The following is an 8,610-nucleotide window of genomic DNA, read 5'->3' as shown; positions in this document are numbered from 1 at the left end:
CTGCAATAAGCGAATCAATCGGGTGAAACAATGCTTCAATGACTCATTCATAAAGAGAGCCATTTACTTAATTCCTGAATGAATCTACATTGAGAGCGAATCATTCGGGTGAACCAATGATTCAATGACTTATTCATAAAGAGAGCCATTTACTTAATTCCTGAATGAATCTGCAATAAGCGAATCAATCGGGTGAAACAATGCTTCAATGACTCATTCATAAAGAGAGCCATTTACTTAATTCCTGAATGAATCTACATTGAGAGCGAATCATTCGGGTGAACCAATGATTCAATGACTTATTCATAAAGAGAGCCGTTTACTTCATTCCTGAATGAATCAGTATTGAGCTAATCAATCGGGTGAACCAATGATTCAATGACTCATGAAGAGAGCCATTTACTTAATTCCTGAATGAATCTACATTGAGAGCGAATCATTCGGGTGAACCAATGATTCAATGACTCATTCATAAAGAGAACCATTTACTTAATTCCTGAATGAATCTGCAATGAGCGAATCAATCGGGTGAAACAATGATTCAATGACTCATGAAGAGAGCCATTTACTTAATTCCTGAATGAATCTACATTGAGAGCGAATCATTCGGGTGAACCAATGATTCAATGACTCATTCATAAAGAGAACCATTTACTTAATTCCTGAATGAATCTGCAATGAGCGAATCAATCGGGTGAAACAATGATTCAATGACTCATTCATAAAGAGAGCCATTTACTTAATTCCTGAATGAATCTACATTGAGAGCGAATCATTCGGGTGAACCAATGATTCAATGACTTATTCATAAAGAGAGCCGTTTACTTCATTCCTGAATGAATCTGCAATAAGCGAATCAATCGGGTGAAACAATGCTTCAATGACTCATTCATAAAGAGAGCCATTTACTTAATTCCTGAATGAATCTACATTGAGAGCGAATCATTCGGGTGAACCAATGATTCAATGACTTATTCATAAAGAGAGCCATTTACTTAATTCCTGAATGAATCTGCAATAAGCGAATCAATCGGGTGAAACAATGCTTCAATGACTCATTCATAAAGAGAGCCATTTACTTAATTCCTGAATGAATCTACATTGAGAGCGAATCATTCGGGTGAACCAATGATTCAATGACTTATTCATAAAGAGAGCCGTTTACTTCATTCCTGAATGAATCAGTATTGAGCTAATCAATCGGGTGAAACAATGATTCAATGACTCATTCATAAAGAGAGCCGTTTACTTAATTCCTGAATGAATCAGTGTTGAGCGAATCAATCGGGTGAACCAATGATTCAATGACTCATTCATAAAGAGAGCCATTTATTTCATTCCTGAATGAATCAGTGTTTTGAGCGAATCCATAATGTGAAACAATGATTCAATGACTCATTCATAAAGAGAGCCATTTACTTAATTCATGAATGAATCAGTGTTTTGAGTGAATCAATCGGGTGAACCAATGATTCAATGACTCATTCATAAAGAGAGCCGTTTACTTAAATCCTGAATGAATCTGCATTGGGCGAATCAATCACTTAAAACAATGATTCAATGACTCATTCATAAAGAGAGCCGTTTACTTCATTCCTGAATGAATCAATGTTTTGAACAAATCCATCATGTGAAACAATGATTCAATGACTCGTTCGTGAAGAGAGCCTTTTACTTAATTCATGAATAAATCAGATGAACCAATGATTAAATTACTCATTCATAAAGAGAGCAATTTACTTCATTCCTGAGTGAATCATTGTTCTGAGCAAATTAATCAAATGAAACAATGATTCAATGACTAATTCATAAAGAGAGTTATTTACTTAATTCATGAATGAATCAGTGTTTTGAGGGAATCAATCCGATGAAACAAAGATTCAATGACTCATTCATAAAGAGAGCCATTTACTTCATTCCTGAATGAATCAGTGTTTTGAGTGAATCCATCATGTGAACCAATGATTCAATGACTCATTCATAAAGAGAGCCATTTAATTAATTCCTGAATGAATCAGTGTTTGAGTGAGTCCATCATGTGAAACAATGATTCAATGACTCATTCATAAAGAGAGCCATTTATTTAATCAATTAATGAATCAGTGTTTTAAGCAAATCATTCAGGCGAACCAATGATTCAATAACTCATTCATAAAGAGAGCCATTTATTTAATTCATGAATGAATCAATGTTTTGAGCAATTCAATCAGGCGAACCAATGATTCAATGACTCATTCATATACAGAGCCATTTACTTAAATCCTGAATGAATCAGTGTTTTGAGTGAATCAATCAGGTGAACCAATGATTAAATTACTCATTCATAAAGAGAGCCATTTACTTCATTCCTGAGTGAATCATTGTTTTGAGCAAATTAATCAAATGAAACAATGTTTCAATGACTAATTCATAAAGAGAGTTATTTACTTAATTCATGAATGAATCAGTGTTTTGAGGGAATCACTCCGATGAAACAAAGATTCAATGACTCATTCATAAAGAGAGCCATTTACTTCATTCATGAATGAATCAGGGTTTTGAGCGAATCAATCGGGTGAACCAATGATTCAATGACTCGTTCATAAAGAGAGCCATTTACTTAATTCCTGAATGAATCAGTGTTTTGAGTGAGTCCATCATGTGAAACAATGATTCAATGACTCATTCATAAAGAGAGCCATTTACTTAATTAATGAATGAATCAGTGTTTTGAGTGAGTCCATCATGTGAAACAATGATTCAATGACTCATTCATAAAGAGAGCCATTTATTTAATTAATTAATGAATCAGTGTTTTAAGCAAATCAATCAGGCGAACCAATGATTCAATGACTCATTCATAAAGAGAGCCATTTATTTAAATCCTGAATGAATCTGCATTGAGCGAATCAATCGGGTGAAACAATAATTCAATGACTCATTCATAAAGAGAGCCATTTATTTAATTAATTAATGAATCAGTGTTTTAAGCAAATCAATCAGGCGAACCAATGATTCAATGACTCATTCATAAAGAGAGCCATTTACATAACTCCTGAATGAATCTGCATTGAGCGAGTCAATCGGGCGAACCAATGATTCAATGACTCTTTTGTCTTTTGTTCTGATTTAAGTTCTATAGCACTTGAATGAATGATAGCGTGATCATGTACTGTAGCGCAGCCAAAGGATGACAGAATTGCGTTAAATATTTGTTTACGCGTAAATGAATCACATGCGTCAACTGTTAAATGTTGTCATGGTCGTATGTTTTCAGTGGTTGATGAACTGGTCGTTTGTTCAGTTTCTTGTCTTGTGTTGTTTCCACATGATCGTTGTTTTTGTTTAAAGTTAAAGTGCTGCGTTTATATCCGTTCTTCCCCTCCTCATCTCTGCCTGCCCCATCATGACAATTATAGATCTAATGTAAAACATTATTGAATTAACACAATTCACAAGAAAGTTAAGCTTTCCCAAACTCCTAATGTCCCTTTAAATTCCTCCGATGCAGTTGGAGTGCGCTGAAAGGCTTTTATGGAGCGCTTTCTATTCCTGGGCATCAGCTCGGATTATTAGCTTAGAGCTATTGAACTGCACTGCACACTCGTCAATGAGATTAGTCTCGATTTTATGTCAAGAGTACAGTGGAGCAAAGTGCGGTAAAAGTTCTCTGTGAACACTGAATGAAGCGAGAGAAGGAAACCTGACTAAACAAAAAGAAAAGGTGCTTTATAGTCCAAGTACAAACGGCGTGAATGCTCCTCAATGGGACGCTGCGGTAAAAAAACACAAATCCACTGGACAACTGGCCCTTTCCCCGGCTGACTGAACATGGTCAGCACTGATATAGTTACAATAAAACTGGGCCACCTTCTGCTGACAGTGTTAAACAGGCCTTTAACCAGCGACCATCTCTCACGGGTAATGGTTCGGAAAACTAGACGTCTTTAAATGGGAATGGGGCCAAAGTCTTGGGGGCTCGTCCGGGAATAAGTTTGCCTTCCTCTTTGTCTCAGTATTGGATGTGTTTGCTGTCCTTGGCCCGCTGGCTAGCGCTCCTTCCCTCAGAGTCCTGGCAGTCCATCAGATATTGAAGTCTGAAGTTGACCCTAATTTGCTCATCTTGATTGCTCACTTGCAAAAAAACCTAATTAGAATTTAATTAACATTCATCTCGCATCAAACCGGCCTCAGAAGCCGGAGCTGGACCCATGGAGACGGCGGTCTTTGTGTGCTTGATCTGATGAGCGCAGCACAACACGACAACAGCTGAGATCAGGACGACAACAGGACACACAACTGCCCTCAACGCTTCACAGCTGCTACAATAACACTAATACAAAAGTCATATAACTATACCACTATACAACTATAACTCGAAAAACTGAAAAGAATAAGACAGAAAATGATGATAGATAGATAGATAGATAGATAGATAGATAGATAGATAGATAGATAGATAGATAGATAGATAGATAGATAGATAGATAGATAGATAGATAGACAGACAGACAGATAGATAGATAGATAGATAGATAGATAGATAGATAGATAGATAGATAGATAGATAGATAGATAGATAGATAGATAGATAGATAGATAGATAGATAGATAGATAGATAGATAGATAGATAGATAGATAGATAGATAGATAGATAGATGGGTTAGCTCCAGTGTATTTAACTGATCTTTTATCGCCCTACAATCCATCGCGCTCTTTAAGATCACTAAACTCGAGGCTTCTGGTCATTCATAGGATATCTAAGTCCACTAAAGGAGGGAGGGCATTTTCACATTTAGCTCCTAAACTCTGGAATAGTCTTCCTGATATTGTTCGAGGTTCAGACTCGCTGTCCCAGTTTAAAACTAGATTAAAGACGCATCTCTTTAGCCAAGCATTCACATTATAATTAAGTTTTATACTACAGTTAAATCGCACCAACAGCATTAATATTCTGAACAGCAGCTATGCTAATTATTTCCCATCTGCTTTTCTGTTGTTATCTCGGGACACTAGTCCCGAGGTAACTAGTTCGTCAGCTCCAGTTTGTATCCAGCCTCTGATGGAGACTTCAGATGCCCCGACACCTGTGATGAGACGACTCGACGCCTGTGAAGAGACGACTCAACGCCAGCGTTGTTATGGCCTAAAATAATACATGATTGATTAACTTATCCTAACATTTTTTCTTTAACATTCTCTTTTCTAACATTTTTCAATGTACATTTATGAAATGCACTTTCTGTGAAGCTGCTTTGAAACAATGTGTATTGTGAAAAGCGCTATACAAATAAATTTGAATTGAATTGAATTGAATAGATAGCCAGCCTTTTGGGTGGTTGCAAGGGGGTGTCTATATGGTTGCTAAGGTGTGTCTATATGGTTGCTAGTCGGTAGGGTGTGTCTATATGGTTGCTAGTCGGTAGGGTGTGTCTATATGGTTGCTAGTCGCTAGGGTGTGTCTATATGGTTGCTAAGGTGTGTCTGTATGGTTGCTAGTCGGTAGGGTGTGTCTATATGGTTTCTAGTCGCTAGGGTGTGTCTATATGGTTGCTAGGGTGTGTCTATATGGTTGCTAGTCAGTAGGGTGAGTCTATATGGTTTCTAGTCGCTAGGGTGTGTCTATATGGTTGCTAGTCGGTAGGGTGTGTCTATATGGTTGCTAGTCGCTAGGGTGTGTCTATATGGTTGCTAAGGTGTATCTATATGGTTGCTAGTCGGTAGGGTGTGTCTATATGGTTTCTAGTCGCTAGGGTGTGTCTATATGGTTGCTAGGATGTGTCTATATGGTTGCTAGTCGCTAAGGTGTGGGTGTGTCTATATGGTTGCTAGGCACTAGGGTGTGTCTATATGGTTGCTAGTCGCTAGGGTGTGTCTATATGGTTGCTAGTCACTAGAGTGTGTCTATATGGTTGCTAGTCGATAGATAGATAGATAGATAGATAGATAGATAGATAGATAGATAGATAGATAGATAGATAGATAGATAGATAGATAGATAGATAGATAGATAGATAGATAGATAGATAGATAGATAGATAAAATGACAGAAAGGTTGACAGAACGACAGACAGATATAATGATAGAACAAGAGACAGATCAAATAATCATGTCAATAATTTGCTATGCAGTTACAGCCTTTTGGGTGGTTGCAAGGGGGTGTCTATATGGTTGCTAAGGTGTGTCTATATGGTTGCTAGTCGGTAGGGTGTGTCTATATGGTTGCTAAGGTGTGTCTATATGGTTGCTAGTCGGTAGGGTGTGTCTATATGGTTGCTAGGGTGTGTCTATATGGTTGCTAGTCGGTAGGGTGTGTCTATATGGTTGCTAGTCGCTAGGGTGTGTCTATATGGTTGCTAAGGTGTGTCTATATGGTTGCTAGTCGGTAGGGTGTGTCTATTTGGTTTCTAGTCGCTAGGGTGTGTCTATATGGTTGCTAGGGTGTGTCTATATGGTTGCTAGTCGCTAGGGTGTGTCTATATGGTTGCTAGGGTGTGTCTATATGGTTGCTAGTCGGTAGGGTGTGTCTATATGGTTGCTAGTCGCTAGGGTGTGTCTATATGGTTGCTAAGGTGTGTCTATATGGTTGCTAGTCGGTAGGGTGTGTCTATATGGTTTCTAGTCGCTAGGGTGTGTCTATATGGTTGCTAGGGTGTGTCTATATGGTTTGCTAGTCGCTAGGGTGTGTCTATATGGTTGCTAGGATGTGTCTATATGGTTGCTAGTCGCTAAGGTGTGGGTGTGTCTATATGGTTGCTAGGCACTAGGGTGTGTCTATATGGTTGCTAGTCGCTAGGGTGTGTCTATATGGTTGCTAGTCGCTAGGGTGTGTCTATATGATTGCTAGTCACTAGAGTGTGTCTATATGGTTGCTAGTCGCTAGAGTGTGTCTATATGGTTGCTAGGGTGTGTCTATATGGTTGCTAGTCACTAGGGTGTGTCTATATGGTTGCTAGGGTGTGTCTATATGGTTGCTAGAGTGTTTATATATGGTTGCTAGGGTGTTTATATATGGTTGCTAGGGTGTGTCTATACGGTTGCTAGAGTGTTTATATATGGTTGCTAGGGTGTGTCTATACGGTTGCTAGAGTGTTTATATATGGTTGCTAGGGTGTTTATATATGGTTGCTAGGGGGTGTCTATACGGTTGCTAGAGTGTTTATATATGGTTGCTAGGGTGTTTATATATGGTTGCTAGGGGGTGTCTATACGGTTGCTAGAGTGTTTATATATGGTTACTAGGGTGTGTCTATACGGTTGCTAAAGTGTTTATATATGGTTGCTAGGGTGTTTATATATGGTTGCTACGGTGTGTCTATGTGGTTGCTAGAGTGTGTCTCTGGTTGCTAGGGTGTGTCTCTATGGTTGCTAGGTGGCCTCTGTCAGTGAATGAGGCTTGTTCAGTGTGTGTCTGTGGGATGTTTTCTGAAACTGGAGTGTGTGGTCAGTCTCACACATCCTCATCGGTGGTGTGTGTAGTCTGTGCTGAGGAACACACACCTGGACTGCAGGTCATGTGACAGTGGGAAAGCTTCTTTTCATCAATAATGCAGTTGTTCCAGCTTAAAGCAACAGACTCAGGGAAGCGTTAAAGTGGACGACTGACGCTAAACTGCGCTGACATAATAAGCTCCTGACATTTAAATCCCCTCATCCGCCGGCGGGAGGACAGAGCTTCAGTGAGCGGCTGGAAACCTGCTCCACACTTCAGACCGGCTCCAGACTCAACCAGGCGAGGAAGTCTTGCTCCGCTCCGGATGAGAGCGGCCCGCCAGCGTGACATTTAAAGTGCTGATCTAAATGCAGATGACACTGTCCTCAGATAAACCCAGCTCAGATCACACACACACACATCAACATGTGCTCACCTGTGATGTTCTTCTGTCACACACACACGTTATGAGTCTCTGGGTTTTGATGGCACAAACTCTTCTACCTTATGATTCCTGCTGTATCATATTTGATACACAAACAGAAGACACGATTTATTCTGAATTTGGAAAAACATGCACTGATGAATGCTTCACAATATGATCAGGAACATACATTAAGCAGGGCCTTATGAAATATAGTTTTATCTGAGTTTTATTTTTTTCCAAAAAAAACCCACCACCATTTTTCCATTTACTTTAATTTTTTTCTGATTCCATTTTCTTCCATTTCAAATGTTCTGAATTCCATTTCTTAAATTTTTTTCTGAATTTCATTTCTTTCATAACTCCATTTCTTTCATTTTTTCAGAATTTCATTTCTTTTCATTTTTTCAGAATTTCATTTCTTTTCATTTTTAACTTTTTCTGAATTCCATTTTTTTTTCTTTTTTTCTGAATTCCATTTTTTTCTGAATTCCATTTCTGTAATTTTTTTTGAATTCCATTCCATTTCTTGTAATTTAAAATTTTTCTGAATTCCATTTTTTTTTCATTTTTTTCTGAATTCCATTTTTCCCTGAATTCATTTTTTTTCTGAATTCCATTTTTTTTAAATTTGTAACTTTTTCTGAATTCCATTTTGTTTTCTTTTTAAAAAAAATTCTGAATTCCATTTTTTCTGAATTCCATTCCATTTATTTTCAATAAAAAAATTTTCTGAATTCCATTTATTTACATTTTTTATTTTTCTGAATTACT

Source organism: Gobio gobio (genome assembly GCF_949357685.1).
Source record: "Gobio gobio genome assembly, chromosome: 8".
In the NCBI taxonomy this organism is placed as follows: domain Eukaryota; kingdom Metazoa; phylum Chordata; class Actinopteri; order Cypriniformes; family Gobionidae; genus Gobio; species Gobio gobio.
This window is presented reverse-complemented; position numbering follows the sequence as displayed.